This window comes from Mesoplodon bidens (genome assembly GCF_964165515.1).
Source record: "Mesoplodon bidens genome assembly, chromosome: 16".
NCBI classification, from domain to species: Eukaryota; Metazoa; Chordata; class Mammalia; order Artiodactyla; family Ziphiidae; genus Mesoplodon; species Mesoplodon bidens.
The window spans coordinates 37,211,677-37,228,564 of record NC_138173.1 but is presented as its reverse complement, the minus strand read 5'-3'; the positions used below and the strand labels follow the sequence as shown (position 1 = coordinate 37,228,564).

At 39.3% G+C, this 16,888-nt stretch overlaps 1 protein-coding gene across 1 annotated transcript in view; it reads left to right on the top strand.

Annotated features, from left to right (window-relative positions):
• The window catches only part of LOC308630332 (uncharacterized protein), a 105,625-nt gene that overhangs the window by 38,553 nt on the left and 50,184 nt on the right, over positions 1-16,888 (top strand). The gene's annotated exons all lie outside the window — the stretch shown is intronic.

Genomic DNA, 16,888 nt, shown 5'->3' with positions numbered 1-16,888 from the left:
TAAAGATATCCATGCTGCTTGTAACATAAGTGACAAGAAAAAAAACTGTGAGGTAACATTATGAAGCACTGTTTTAATAGATTTTATTTTTACTTAATCAAAGAGGCTTGTATCCCCAGGAAGGTTGAAGAGCTATCCTATCCTATCCTATCCTATCCTATCCTATCCTATCCTATCCTATCCTATCCTATCCTATCCTATCCTATCCTATCCTATCCTATCCTATTCTATTCTATTCTATTCTATTCTATTCCATTTCATTCTCTTCCCTTCCATTCTTCTACTCACCAGTTCTTAAGACTGGCAGTAGTCTGGAAGAGGGAGACAGCTGCTGCTGATGTTGCAGCTTTGTCTGTGGTTGGTAATGTAGCTTTTGACCCACATGGTTAGTAAATGTTGGAAAAGCTATGGATGCAGAGGTTAAGTCAGGAATCATGACACTGTGGGCTTCTCTGGATTGCCAGGTGCCTCTGCTTATTGTCTGATGAGCAATGTAGTTTAAGGTTGTTCAGAATGGTGGGAAATTGGATTGGAAAAAAGATCATCAGTGTGTGTACACAATTCTGGGCTCCTACTGAGGGGGGAAATGTAAGACAAGGTACACAAGTAGGGGACACACATCCTGCCTTCAAGGCCAGATGGGCATTGGACCATCCCTTCCTTCCTTCTTTCCTTCCTTCCTTCCTTCTTTCCTTCTTTCCTTCCTTCCTCCCTCCCTCCCTCCCTCCCTCCCTCCCTTCCAACAAATGGTTAAACCAGATGAAAACTAAGATATTCTTTTCTAATTGGTGTAAAGATCAGATTAGTGATTATGTGGCTAAACTGATCAAATTCCATGAGAAATCTGTTCAGTTTTAACGCTCTTTTGTCTTTTATATATTTATATATTTATTTATTTGTTTGTTTATTTATTTATTTAACATCTTTTTTTTTTTTGCTTTATAACAAATTTAATCAGTTATACATATACATATGTTTCCATATCCCCTCCCTTTTGCGTCTCCCTCCCACCCTCCCTATCCCACCCCTCCAGGCGGTCACAAAGCACCGAGCTGATCTCCCTGTGCTATGCGGCTACTTCCCACTAGCTATCTACCTTACGTTTGGTAGTGTATATATGTCCATGCTGCTCTTTCACTTTGTCACAGCTTACCCTTCCCCCTCCCCATATCCTCAAGTCCATTCTCTAGTAGGTCTGTGTCTTTATTCCTGTCTTACCCCTATGTTCTTCATGACATTTTTTTTTCTTAAATTCCATATATATGTGTTAGCATACAGTATTTGTCTTTCTCTTTCTGACTTACTTCACTCTGTATGACAGACTCTAGGTCTATCCACCTCATTACAAATAGCTCAATTTCATTTCTTTTTATGGCTGAGTAATATTCCATTGTATATATGTGCCACATCTTCTTTATCCATTCATCCGATGATGGACACTTAGGTTGTTTCCATCTCCGGGCTATTGTAAATAGGGCTGCTATGAACATTTTGGTACATGTCTCTTTTTGAATTATGGTTTTCTCAGGGTATATGCCCAGTAGTGGGATTGCTGGGTTATATGGTAGTTCTATTTGTAGTTTTTTAAGGAACCTCCATACCGTTCTCCATAGCGGCTGTACCAAATCACATTCCCAGCAGCAGTGCAAGAGGGTTCCCTTTTTTCCACACCCTCTCCAGCATTTATTGTTTCTAGATTTTTTGATGATGGCCATTCTGACTGGTGTGAGATGATATCTCATTGTAGTTTTGATTTGCATTTCTCTAATGAGTAAAGATGTTGAGCATCCTTTCATGTGTTTGTTGGCAGTCTGTATATCTTCTGTGGAGAAATGTCTATTTAGGTCTTCTGCCCATTTTTGGATTGGGTTGTTTGTTTTTTTGTTATTGAGCTGCATGAGCTGCTTATAAATTTTGGAGATTAATCCTTTGTCAGTTGCTTCATTGGCAAATATTTTCTCCCATTCTGAGGGTTGTCTTTTGGTCTTGTTTATGGTTTCCTTTGCTGTGCAAAAGCTTTTAAGTCTCATTAGGTGCCATGTGTTTATTTTTGTCTTTATTTCCATTTCTCTAGGAGGTGGGTCAAAAAGGATCTTGCTGTGATTTATGTCATAGAGTGTTCTGCCTATGTTTTCCTCTAAGAGTTTGATAGTGTCTGGCCTTACATTTAGGTCTTTAATCCATTTTGAGCTTATTTTTGTGTATGGTGTTAGGGAGTGATCTAATCTCATACTTTTACATGTCCCTATCCAGTTTTCCCAGCACCACTTATTGAAGAGACTGTCCTTTCTCCACTGTACATTCCTGCCTCCTTTATCAAAGATAAGGTGACCATATGTCCGTGGGTTTAACTCTGGGCTTTCTATCCTGTTCCATTGATCTATCTTTCTGTTTTTGTGCCAGTACCATACTGTCTTGATTACTGTAGCTTTGTAGTATAGTCTGAAGTCAGGGAGCCTGATTCCTCCAGCTCCGTTTTTCGTTCTCAAGATTGCTTTGGCTATTCGGGGTCTTTTGTGTTTCCATACAAATTGTGAAATTTTTTGTTCTAGTTCTGTGAAAAATGCCAGTGGTAGTTTGATAGGGATTGCATTGAATCTGTAGATTGCTTTGGGTAGTAGAGTCATTTTCACAATGTTGATTCTTCCAATCCAAGAACATGGTACATCTCTCCATCTATTTGTATCATCTTTAATTTCTTTCATCAGGGTCTTATAATTTTCTGCATACAGGTCTTTTGTCTCCTTAGGTAGGTTTATTCCTAGATATTTTATTCTTTTTGTTGCAATGGTAGATGGGAGTGTTTCCTTGATTTCACTTTCAGATTTTTCATCATTAGTATATAGGAATGCCAGAGATTTCTGTGCATTAATTTTGTATCCTGCAACTTTACCAAATTCATTGATTAGCTCTAGTAGTTTTCTGGTAGCATCTTTAGGATTCTCTGTGTATAGTATCATGTCATCTGCAAACAGTGACAGCTTTACTTCTTCTTTTCCAATTTGGATTCCTTTTATTTCCTTTTCTTCTCTGATTGCTGTGGCTAAAACTTCCAAAATTAGGTTGAATAAGAGTGGTGAGAGTGGGCAACCTTGTCTTGTTCCTGATCTTAGTGGAAATGGTTTCAGTTTTTCACCATTGAGGACGATGCTGGCTGTGGGTTTGTCATATATGGCCTTTATTATGTTGAGGAAAGTTCCCTCTATGCCTACTTTCTGCAGGGTTTTTATCATAAATGGGTGTTGAATTTTGTCGAAAGCTTTCTCTGCATCTATTGAGATGATCATATGGTTTTTCTCCTTCAATTTGTTAATATGGTGTATCACGTTGATTGATTTGTGTATATTGAAGAATCCTTGCATTCCTGGAATAAACCCCACTTGATCATGGTGTATGATCCTTTTAATGTGCTGTTGGATTCTGTTTGCTAGTGTTTTGTTGAGGATTTTTGCATCTATGTTCATCAGTGATATTGGCCTGTAGTTTTCTTTCTTTGTGACATCCTTGTCTGGTTTTGGTATCAAGGTGATGGTGGTCTCGTAGAATGAGTTTGGGAGTGTTCCTCCCTCTGCTATATTTTGGAAGAGTTTCAGAAGGATAGGTGTTAGCTCTTCTCTAAATGCTTGATAGAATTCGCCTGTGAAGCCATCTGGTCCTGGGCTTTTGTTTGTTGGAAGGTTTTTTATCACAGTTTCAATTTCAGTGCTTGTGATTGGTCTGTTCATATTTTCTATTTCTTCCTGATTCAGTCTCGGCAGGTTGTGCATTTCTAAGAATTTGTCCATTTCTTCCTGGTTGTCCATTTTATTGGCATAGAGTTGCTTATAGTAATCTCTCATGATCTTTTGTATTTCTGCAGTGTCAGTTGTTACTTCTCCTTTTTCATTTCTAATTCTATTGATTTGAGTCTTCTCCCTTTTTTTCTTGATGAGTCTGGCTAATGGTTTATCAATTTTCTTTATCTTCTCAAAGAACCAGCTTTTAGTTTTATTGATCTTTGCTATCGTTTCCTTCATTTCTTTTTTATTTATTTCTGATCTGATCTTTATGATTTCTTTCCTTCTGCTAACTTTGGGATGTTTTTGTTCTTCTTTCTCTAATTGCTTTAGGTGCAAGGTTAGGTTGTTTATTCGAGATGTTTCCTGTTTCTTAAGGTGGGATTGTATTGCTATAAACTTCCCTCTTAGAACTGCTTTTGCTGCATCCCATAGGTTTTGGGTCGTCGTGTCTCCATTGTCATTTGTTTCTAGGTATTTTTTAATTTCCTCTTTGATTTCTTCAGTGATCACTTCGTTATTAAGTAGTGTATTGTTTAGCCTCCATGTGTTTGTATTTTTTACAGCTCTTTTCCTGTAATTGATATCTAGTCTCATAGCATTGTGGTCGAAAAGATACTTGATACAATTTCAATAAGGCTTGATTTGTGACCCAAGATATGATCTATCCTGGAGAATGTTCCATGAGCACTTGAGAAAAATGTGTATTCTGTTGTTTTTGGATGGAATGTCCTATAAATATCAATTAAGTCCATCTTGTTTAATGTATCATTTAAAGCTTGTGTTTCCTTATTTATTTTCATTTTGGATGATCTGTCCATTGGTGAAAGTGGGGTGTTAAAGTCCCCTACTATGATTGTGTTACTGTCGATTTCTCCTTTTATGGCTGTTAGTATTTGCCTTATGTATTGAGGTGCTCCTATGTTTGGTGCATAAATATTTATAATTGTTATATCTTCTTCTTGGATCGATCCCTTGATCATTAGGTAGTGTCCTTCTTTGTCTCTTCTAGTAGTCTTTATTTTAAAGTCTATTTTGTCTGATATGAGAATTGCTACTCCAGCTTTCTTTTGGTTTCCATTTGCATGGAATATCTTTTTCCATCCCCTTACTTTCAGTCTGTATGTGTCTCTAGGTCTGAAGTGGGTCTCTTGTAGACAGCATATATATGGGTCTTGTTTTTGTATCCATTCAGCCAATCTGTATCTTTTGGTGGGAGCATTTAGTCCATTTACATTTAAGGTAATTATCGATATGTATGTTCCTGTTCCCATTTTCTTAATTGTTTTGGGTTCGTTATTGTAGGTCTTTTACTTCTGTTGTGTTTCTTGCCTAGAGAAGTTCCTTTAGCATTTGTTGTAAAGCTGGTTTGGTGGTGCTGAACTCTCTCAGCTTTTGCTTGTCTGTAAACGTTTTAATTTCTCCATCAAATCTGAATGAGATCCTTGCTGGGTAGAGTAATCTTGGTTGCAGGTTTTTCTCCTTCATCACTTTAATTATGTCCTGCCACTCCCTTCTGGCTTGTAGAGTTTCTGCTGAGAGATCAGCTGTTATCCTGATGGGGATTCCCTTGTGTGTTATTTGTTGTTTTTCCCTTGCTGCTTTTAATATGATTTCTTTGTGTTTAATTTTTGACAGTTTGATTAATATGTGTCTTGGCGTATTTCTCCTTGGATTTATTCTGTATGGGACTCTCTGTGCCTCCTGGACTTGATTAACTATTTCCTTTCCCATATTAGGGAAGTTTTCAACTATAATCTCTTCAAATATTTTCTCAGTCCCTTTCTTTTTCTCTTCTTCTTCTGGAACCCCTATAATTCGAATGTTGGTGCGTTTAATGTTGTCCCAGAGGTCTCTGAGACTGTCCTCTGTTCTTTTCATTCTTTTTTCTTTATTTTGCTCTGCAGCAGTTATTTCCACTATTTTATCTTCCACCTCACTTATCCGTTCTTCTGCCTCAGTTATTCTGCTATTGATCCCATCTAGAGTATTTTTTATTTCATGTATTGTGTTTTTAATCGATGCTTGATTCATCTTTAGTTCTTCTAGGTCCTTGTTAACTGTTTCTTGCATTTTGTCTATTCTATTTCCAAGATTTTGGATCTGGGAAATAGAATCTTGGATCATCTTTACCATCATTATTCTGAATTCTTTTTCAGGTAGACTGCCTATTACCTCTTCATTTGTTAGATCTGGTGGGTTTTTATCTTGCTCCTTCTCCTGCTGTGTGTTTTTCTGTCTTCTCATTTTGCTTATGTTACTGTGTTTGGGGTCTCCTTTTTGCAGGCTGCAGGTTCGTAGTTCCCGTTGTTTTTGGTGTCTGTCCCCAGTGGCTAAGGTTGGTTTAGTGGGTTGTGTAAGCTTCCTGGTGGAGGGGACTAGTGCCTGTGTTCTGGTGGATGAGGCTGGATCTTGTCTTTCTGGTGGGCAGGTCCACGTCTGGTGGTGTGTTTTGGGGTGTCTGCAGACTTTTTATGATTTTAGGCCACCTCTCTGCTAATGGGTGGCGTTGTGTTCCTGTCTTGCTAGTTGTTTGGCTTAGGGTGTCCAGCACTGTAGCTTGCTGGTCGTTGAGTGAAGCTGGGTGCTGGTGTTGAGATGGAGATCTCTGGAAGATTTTTGCCGTTTGATATTATGTGGAGCTGGGAGGTCTCTTGTGGACCAGTGTCCTGAAGTTGTCTCTCCCACCTCAGAGGCACAGCACTGACTCCGGGCTCCTCAATTTGGAATGATGTGTTGTCTATTCATGTATTCCACAGATGCAGGGTACATCAAGTTGATTGTGGAGCTTTAATCCGCTGCTTCTGAGGCTGCTGGGAGAGGTTTCCCTTTCTCTTCTTTGTTCTCACAGCTCCTGGGTCTCAGCTTTGGATTTGGCCCCGCCTCTGCGTGTAGGTCGCCGGAGGGCGTCTGTTCTTCGCTCAGACAGGACAGGGTTAAAGGAGCAGCCTCTTCGGGGACTCTGGCTCACTCAGTCCGGGCGGGAGGAAGGGGCACGGAGTGCGGGGCGAGCCTTTTGGGAGGTCTGGGGTCTTCTGCCAGCGTTCAGTAGGTGTTCTGTAGGAGTTGTTCCATGTGTAGCTGTATTTCTGGTGTATCCGTGGGGAGGAAGGTGATCTCCGCGTCTTACTCTTGCGCCATCTTACCCGGAAGTCTTAACATCTTTATTGGAGTATAATTGCTTTACAAAGGTGTGTTAGTTTCTGCTTTATAACAGTGAATCAGCTATACATATACATATATCCCCATATCCCCTCCCTCTTGCGTCTCCCTCCAACCCTCCCTATCCCAACCCTCTAGGTGGTCACAAAGCACTGAGCTGATCTCCCTGTGCTATGTGGCTGCTTCCCACTAGCCGTCTATTTTACATTTGGTAGTGTATATATGTCCATGCCACTCTCTCACTTCGTCCCAATTACCCTTCCCCCTCCCCGTCATCAAGTCCATTCTCTACATCTGCATCTTTATTCCTGTCCTGCCCCTAGGTTTTTCAGAACCATTTATTTTTTTTCTTAGATTCCATATACATGTGTTAGCATACTGTATTTGTTTTTCGCTTTCTGACTTACTTCACTCTGTATGACAGACTCTAGGTCCACCCACCTCACTACAAATAACTCAATTTCGTTTCTTTATATGGCTGAGTACTATTCCATTGTATATATGTGCCCACATGCTCTTTATCCATTCATCTGTTGATGGATACTTAAGTTGTTTCCATGTCCTGGCTATTGTAAATAGAGCTGCAGTGAACACTGTGGTACATGACTCTTTTTGAATTATGGTTTTCTCAGGGTATATGCCCAGTAGTGGGATTGCTGGGTCGTATGGTAGCTATATTTTTAGTATTTTATGGACTTCTATACTGTTCTCCATAGTGGCTGTATCAGTTTACATTCCCACCAACAGTGCAAGAGGGTTCCCTTTTCTCCATACACTCTCCAGCATTTTTTGTTCGTAGATTTTTTGATGATGGCCATTGTGACTAGTGTGAGGTGATACCTCATTGTAGTTTTGATTTGCATTTCTCTAATGATTGGTGATGTTGAGCATCCTTTCATGTTTGGTGGCAATCTGTATATCTTCTTTGGAGAAATGTCTGTTTAGGTCTTCTGCCCAGTTTGGGATTGGGTTGTTTGTTTTTTTGATATTGAGCTGCATGAGCTGCTTGTAAATTTTGGAGATTAATCCTTTGTCAGTTGCTTCATTTGCAAATATTTTCTCCCATTCTGAGGGTTGTCTTTTGGTCTTGTTTATGGTTTCCTTTGCCGTGCAAAAGCTTTTAAGTTTCATTAGGTCTGATTTGTTTATTTTTGTTTTTATTTCCATTTCTCTAGAAGGTGAGTCAAAAAGGATCTTGCTGTGATTTATGTTGTAGAGTGTTCTGCCTATGTTTTCCTCTAAGAGTTTTATATTTTATAGGGTCTGGCCTTACATTTAGGTCTGTAACTCATTTTGAGTTTATTTTTAATTATGGTGTTAGGGAGTGTTCTAATTTCATTCTTTTACATGTAGCTGTCCAGTTTCCCCAGCACCACTTATTGAAGAGGATGTCTTTTCTCCATTGTATATGATGCCTCCTTTATCAAAAATAAGGTGTCCATATGTGTGTGGGTTTATCTCTGGGCTTTCTATCCTGTTCCCTTAATCTATATTTCTGTTTCTGTGCCAGTACCATACTGTCTTGATTACTGTAGCCTTGTAGTATAGTCTGAAGTCTGGGAGCCTGATTCCTCCAGCTCCGTTCTTCTTTCTGAAGATTGCTTTGGCTATTTGGGGTCTTTTGTGTTTCCGTACAAATTGTGAAATTTTTTGTTCTAGTTCTGTGAAAAATGCCATTGGTAGTTTGATAGGGATTGCATTGAATATGTAGATTGCGTTGGGTAGTATAGTCATTTTCACAATGTTTATTCTTCCAATCCAAGAACATGGTATATCTCTCCATCTGTTTTTATCATCTCTAATTTCTTTCATCAGTGTCTTATAGTTTTCTGCATACAGATGTTTAGTCTCCTTAGGTAGGTTTATTCCTAGGTATTTTATTCTTTTTGTTGCAATGGTAAATGGGAGTGTTTCCTTAATTTCTCTTTCAGTTATTTCATCATTAGTGTATAAGAGTGCAAGAGATTCCTGTGCATTATTTTTGTATCCTGCTACCTTACCAAATTCATTGATTAGCTCTAGCAGTTTTCTGGTAGCATCTTTAGGATTCTGTATGTATAGTATCATGTCATCTGCAAACAGTGACAGCTTTACTTCTTTTCCATTTTGGAATCTTTTTGTTTGTTTTTCTTCTCTGATTGCTGTGGCTAAAACTTCCAAAACTATGTGGAATAATAGTGGTGAGAGTGGACAGCCTTGTCTTGTTCCTGGTCTTAGAGGAAATGCTTTCAGTTTTTCACCATTGAGGATGATGTTGGCTGTGGATTGGTTGTATATGGCCTTTATTATGTTGAGGTAAGTTCCCTCTATGCCTACTTTCTGGGGGCTTTTATCAAAAATGGGTGTTGAATTTTGTCAAAAGCTTTTTCTGCATCCATTGAGATGATCTTATGGTTTTTCTCCTTCAATTTGTTTATATGGTTTATCACATTGATTGATTTGCATATATTGAAGAATCCTTGCATTCCTGGGATAAACCCCACTTGATCCTGGTGTATGATCCTTTTAATGTGCTGTTGGATTCTGTTTGCTAGTATTTTGTTGCGGATTTTGCATCTATGCTCATCAGTGATATTGTCCTGTAGTTTTCTTTCTTTGTGATGTCTTTGTCTGGTTTTGGTATCAGGGTGATGATGGTGGCCTCGTAGAATGAAATTAGGACTGTTCCTTCCTCTGCTATATTTTGGAAGAGCTTGAGAAGAATAGATGTTAGCTCTTCTCTAAATTCTTGATAGAATTCGCCTGTGAAGCCCTCTGGTCCTGGGCTTTTGTTTGTTGGAAGATTTTTAATCACAGTCTCAATTTCAGTGCTTGTGATTGGTCTGTTTATCTTTTCTATTTCTTCCTGGTTCAGTCTCAGAATGTTGTGCTTTGCTAAGAATTTGCCCATTTCTTCCAGGTTGTCCATTTTACTGGCATATGGTTGCTTGTAGTAATCTCTCATGATCCTTTGTATTTCTGCAGTGTCAGTTGTTATTTCTCCTTTTTCATTTCTAATTCTATTGATTTGAGTCTTCTCCCTTTTTTCTTGATGAGTCTGTCTAGTGGTTTATCAATTTTGTTTATCTTTTCAAAGAACCAGCATTTAGTTTTATTGATTTTTGCTCTTGTTTTCTTCATTACATTTTCATTTATTTCTGATATGATTTTTTTGATTTCTTTCCTTGTGCTAACTTTGAGGTTTTTTTGTTCTTCTTTCTCTAATTGCTTTAAGTGTAAGGTTAGGTTGTTTATTTGAGATGTTTGTTGTTTCTTGAGGTAGGATTGTATTGCTATAAACTTCCTCTTAGAACTGCTTTTGCTGATCCCAAAGGTTTTGGGTCGTGCTGTTTTCACTGCCATGTGTTTCTAGGTGTTTTTTGATTTCCTCTTTGATTTCTTCAGTGATCTCTTGGTTATTAAGTCGTGTATTGTTTAGCCACCATGAGTTTGTATTTTTTCAGATGTTTTCAGGTAATTGATATCTAGTCTCATAGCCTTTGTGGTCGAAAATGATAACTGATACAATTTCAATTTTCTTAAATTTACCAAGGCTTGATTGTGACCCAGAATATGGTCTATACTGGAGAATGTTCCATGAGCACTTGAGAAGAAAGTGTATTGTGTTGTTTTTGGATGGAATGTCCTATAAATATCAATTAAGTGCGTGTTATTTAATGTATCATGTAAAGCTTTTGTTTCCTTATTTATTTTCATTTTGGATGATCTATTCATTGGTGAAAGTGGGCTGTTAAAGTTCCGTACTATGACTGTGTTACTGTTGATTTCCCCTTTTATGGCTGTTAGCATTTGCCTTATGTATTGAGGTGATCCTATGTTGGGTGCATAAAGATTTACAATCGTTATATCTTCTTGGATTGATCCCTTGATCATTGTGTAGTGTCCTTCTTTGTCTCATGTAATAGTTTTTATTTTAAAGTCTATGTTTTCTGATATGAGAATTGCTACTCCAGCTTTCTTTTGATTCCCATTTGCATTGAATATCTTTTTCCATCCCCTCACTTTCAATCTGTTTGTGTCCCTAGGACTGAAGTGGGTCTCTTGTAGACAACATATATACCTGTCTTGTTTTTGATTCATTCAGCCAGTCTATGTCTTTTGGCTAGAGCATATAATCCATTTACATTTAAGGTAGTTATAAATATATATGTTCCTATTACCATTTTCTTAATTGTTTGGGGTTTGTTATTATAGGTCTTTCCCTTCTCTTGTGTTTCCTGCCTAGAGAAGTCCTTTACCATTTGTTGTAAAGCTGGTTTGGTGGTGCTGAATTCTCTTAGCTTTTGCTTGTCTGAAGGGTTTTAATTTCTCTGTCAAATCTGAATGAGATCCTTGCTCGGTAGAGTAATTTTGGTTGTAGCTTTTTCCTTTTCATCACTTTAAATATGTCTTGCCACTCCCTTCTGGCTTGCAGAGTTTCTGCTGAAAGATCAGCTGTTAACCTTATGGGAATTCCTTTGTATGTTATTTGTTGTTTTTCCCTTGCTGCTCTTAATATTTTTTCTTTGTATTTAATTTTTGATAGTTTGATTAATATGTGTCTTGGCACATGTTTCTCCTTGGATTTATCCTGTATGGGACTTTCTGCACTTCCTGCACTTGATTGACTATTTCCTTTCCCACACTGGGGAAGTTTTCAACTATAATCTCTTCAAATATTTTCTAGTCTCTTTCTTTCTCTCTTCTTCTTCAGGGTTCCCTATAATTAGAATGTTGGTGCATTTATTTTTGTCCCAGAGGTCTCTGAGACTGTCCTCAATTCTTTTCATTCTTTTTTCTTTATTCTGCTCTGCAGTAGTTATTTCCACTATTTTATCTTCCAGGTCACTTATCCGTTCTTCTGCCTCATTTATTCTGCTATTGATTCCTTCTATCGAATTTTTAATTTCATTTATTTTGTTGTTCATCATTGTTTGTTTGCTGTTTAGTTCTTCTAGGTCTTTGTTAAACGTTTCTTTTATTTTCTCCCTACTATCTCCAAGATTTTGGATCATCTTTACTATCATTACTCTGATTTCTTTTTCAGGTAGACTGCCTATTTCCTCTTTGTTTGGTTTGGTGGGTTTTTACCTTCCTCCTTCATCTGCTGTGTGTTTCTCTGTCTTCTCATTTTGCTTAACTTACTGTGTTTAGGGTCTCCTTTTCGCAGTCTGCAGGGGCTGCAGGTTCGTATTTCCTGTTGTTTTTGGTGTCTTCCCCCCAGTGGCTACAGTTGGTTCAGTGGGTTTTGAGACTTCCTAGTGGAGGGGACTGGTGCCTGTGTTCTGGTGGATGAGGCTGGGTCTTGTCTTTCTGTTGTACAGGACCATGTCCAATGTTGTATTTTGGGGTGTCTGTCACCTTATCATTTTAGGCAGCCTCTCTGCTAATGAGTGGGGTTGTGTTCCTGTCTTGCTAGTTGTTTGGCATAGGGTGTCTAGCACTGTAGCTTGCTGGTTTTTGAATGGAACTGGTTGTAGCATTGAGTTGGAGATCTTTGGGAGATCTTTCGCTGTTTGATATTACATTGAGACAGGAGGTTTCTGGTAGACCAATTTGCTGAACTCGGCTCTCCCACCTCAGAGGCACAGGCCTGACACCTGGCCAGAGCACCAAGACCCTGTCAGCCACATGGCCAGGTACATGGGGAGTTTCTTGCCTTTTGGGAAGTCTGAGGTCTTCTACCTGTGTTCAGTAGGTGTTTTGTAGGAGTTGTTCCACATGTAGATGTATTTCTGATTTATTAGTGGGGAGGAAGGTGATCTCCACATCTTACTCCTCCACCATCTAGAAGGTCTCTGTTTTGTCTTTTAAAACGTAGAGTACTTTATCTGAAGATTTATTTTTTACAAATACAGTAGAAGCAATGTGTAAGAGACTAAAGCTTATTTCATCAGGGTGAGGTCTAAGAAAAGCCATAGAAGAAGGAATCTAACCAATAAGCATTTTAATAGTGGATAGTCCTGCTGTGATCAGAGAGTGGTTTGTAGAAAGAAGTCGGATGGTTATAATTAGTGGTGGATGCAAATGGTTAACACAAGGAAGTTTTCTTTCATAAAGCAGTGAAAGCCATTCTTGCTATGAAATAACATCACTTATGCTGAAATAAGCTGCACAGTGTTAGTCTCAGGCTGGTGATTACAGAACCTAATTCTTGTGACACTTCTCAACCAAGGAGTACTAAAGCTCTTGACATAGTGCGGATGTTCAAGGTTGCCTGTGGCTTTACAGACTTGCAGTGATATACTGCTGGGCTCTGTTAGGTCATAGAATTGGTTACTGGCTTTTAGAGGGATTTCAGTTTAAATTTGGAATCTCCAAGCCAAGAACGAGACCTTTTTCTGCTATTCATTATAAAATAAACAAGTCTTCAATTAAGCCATCTCCTTTGTCAGAACCTATGGGACAGGTAGCCCCTCAATGAAGGCATCGTTTCTTGTAGATGAAGGGTGGGTAACAATAGGATGCTACTTTACAGTATTTTATAAACACTTAGATGAAATTACCCTATGATTTGTACTTGGAAGTAACAAATTAAATATTTTGGGTGCATATACTAGAATCAGTTGCTTCATGAATTCTAATGGTGTGAAAAAAGAGTTATGCAGTGCTCCAGCCTGTGGCTTCAGCTGGACACGTCTGTGGGGGAGTCTGACTCTGATGTATCTAAAGGAGACATTTTCTAAAGCCAGCCTTGAAGGTAGAAAATAGAATGCAAATGGTGGTGGGTCTTGAGGAAAATGCTTTCTCTTGGGATCTGGAAAGGAGATGCCAGAGAAGATAGGACTCAAGGTTTGAAAAAATGGGGTGAGCTAAGAGGCATCCTAAATGAGTTTCTAGATTGTTTGGTTAAAATGGTCCCTGATTTTTTTTTTAACAAAAACACCTCTGAGGATCCCTAAAGCAAATTTATGTGTATCACATTAAAAATATGCCTATTAAATTGTTTTCCAACTCGTGATATCCTAGATGAATCAAGTCCACAAGACCTTTCAAGTGATCAGTATAACCTTATAAATAGCTAGACTCATAGGAAGTTTTGATTTTGAGATTTAATGAGTATTTCAATGAACGAGGATAATTAATTTTATTTTTCAGAAATTTAAAAAAGTGTGTATATATGTATTTTCTTTTAGAGAAATGGCCAAAAACCTTATTGAAAAATAGAGAGAGTACAAGATGGCTTATACCTTCTTGTGACCAAGGGCAAGTCACTTCACTTCTTTGGTCCTCAATTACTTTATTCATAAAATGAGAGAACTGATGTAGGTTCTTGGATGTGTATAGATACTTATAAAATACATGATGCTGCTTGTGTGTGCATACTCTTTTAATGTGCATGGACTGTTGCTTATGTTTTTCAGTAACCATTATGAGGTGGGCACTTAGCTGGTGGAGTGGAGGAGGAGTGTGGAGCAGGGATGAGGGTAAGCTGATGCAGGAAGGGGAGCCTTGTGCAGATTGATGACGGCTGTGCACTGTGAGCTGAGGAGTGCGCCCGTGGCCCCAAAGATTAAAGCAAAGAAGGGAAAGCTAGACAAGTGGACAGTTCCCAGTCTGTTAAATCTCATCAGCTAACAATATTTCAAAAACAATGTTTGGGGATTGACAATCATATTTTGTAAGGATGTTAAAAAATCTAGTATGATGTGTTACCTTCATTTTGTGAATAAAATGACATTCACATCTGTGTATATAGGAAGCGTATATTGTCAGAAAAAAAAATCCAGTTCTTTAAATTCAACAAATTTATCTTTTGGAAAACTCATCCCATCATCCTTATTCTCATTTTTCCTTGGACTGGTAAAAAATGTCATCCCAATGGTCACAGGTCCTAGGACCAGCATTTAGAAATCAATGAGTCTTTCCAGAATTCATTCTATGATCCTTGTTTGTATTTTCTGGGAGAGAACTAGTAAATGAGTGCTCTCCTAGGCTTAAAATCCTGAGAGTCTATGTTTAGTGGTTCTAGTGATGCAGGGATTGAAGGGGGAGAACAACTCTTCGTCACCTTCTTGGGGGACCAGCGAGTGGCTCTGTATGTGGGGAGGCCAGGCAGGAGCACATGTGTCTTTGGAAACAGTGGGGAGCACTGAGATGGAACCTCCGTAACCCTGCTGGGATGATCATCTTTAGATCGAGTTTTACAGTTGGAATGGTATGAATAACATAAATAAACTGATGGTGATTTACCTTGCTTTTTAGTTTCATTTCCTGGAGTTTTATGAAAATCTCCATTATCAGTCGGCAGGTAGTCCACCCATCTCAAATTATTTGCTGATTGTCTGAGAAATATTTTTTCCCCAAGGAAGTCCAGCACTGACACAATACTGATTTAATTATTAAACAATGCTGCTTATTTTTCCATAGCCTTTTGGCCATATGTAGCCCTTTGTTGTTCTGAGGATGCTCCTAGCACTGCAGTGGTGCTGTCCGCATCAATCAGTCTACCCTCAATGGGAAAGCCTGTTTTCAGGGGACTCAGTTTCCCCCTTTGTGTTGGAGGGTGATAATAGTGAGATAGTCATCTCCTGAAGACAGAGATAAGAGCATCCGTCTGTTGCCCTGTCATGATTCCCTGATATAAATGTGCTCACCACCAATGAATATTTAGACCAGGAGCTTCCCACTATCTGAAGCAAAAATTTCTTGTTGCAAAGCTACAGTACGTACATTGGCAAATAATCAATGTCCCTTAAGAGGTAACTAGAAGGCACCTTGGATTATTTCTGTTAGAGCATGTGAGTCCTCTAAGCTTTGGCATTTTTCTGGTCGGTCTGATTGGCAGGCAGGAGGCCAAAGTTAGCATTGACCCAGAGGCCACCACAGTGGGGAGAGGGTAAGTAGGGGACGTGTCTCCCTTGTTTAGAGTCACACAGGGACCTTAAAATATACCCTGTGGTGTTTAGACCAGGTTACTCTTTCCTTAAAGGAGGTGTGTTAAGTTCCTTCTACTCATCTCCTACTGAATGTTATATATAACTGAACTTCATTTTTATTTTGTAAGTTCTGGTAATGAAGTAGCTTTGAAGACCAGTCTCTTGGTTTTGTGAAGACAGGGACCTTTAAAGATGGGATAACAAAGAAAGGGGCCTGGAATAGGTTGAAAAGGTAGCAGCCTGGAGAGTGATGTATGAGTGACTCTTCGGGCAGGACTTCTTGTCATTCTCCTCTTCCTGTAAACACAGAGGCTCAGCTTCACGGGAAACCAGAACTCTGCCCACGAAACATCTTCATCCTGCCATTCTCTAGGTCTCAGTCAATGAAGCCATATAATTTCAACCATCCACAGTAAAAATTTTAACCCAGGCTTCCCTGGTGGTTCAGTGGTTGAGAGTCCGCCTGCCGATGCAGGGAACACGGGTTCGTGCCCCGGCCCGGGAAGATCCCACATGCCGTGGAGCGGCTGGGCCCGTGAGTCATGGTTGCTGAGCCTGCACGTCCGGAGCCTGTGCTCCGCAACGGGAGAGGCCACAGCAGTGCGAGGCCCGCGTACCGCAAAAAAAAAAAAAAAAAATTTAACCCATTAAAAAACTTTATCAATGCTCTTGACTTTTCATTTTTAATCAGTTACTAGGGGGAGGGTGTTTTTTCCCTATAGTTCTCTCCATCCTCATCATAATTACTTAATCCAGACCCCCATATCTTCCTACCTGGACTTGGGCATGGTCCTCCTGGTTGCTTCCTTGGACTCAGTCTCTCAGCCCTTCCAATCCGTTGTGTGTGCTTGTTTGGGGACTTATCCTTCCTTCACCCCCACTCACATCATCACCTCCCTGTCTTAACCAGTACCCAGTGCATCGAGTTTCAGCTCTACTGCTTGAGCTTCCCCAGGATTCACCTGCTCCACACAAATTTATTGAGCACCAACAATGCATCCGGCATGGTGCCAGGACCTGGACATAGGAAAAAGATAAAAGCCCCACTTTCGAAGAGCACTGGTTCTTGTTGAGGAAAGAAAGTGTAGGGGA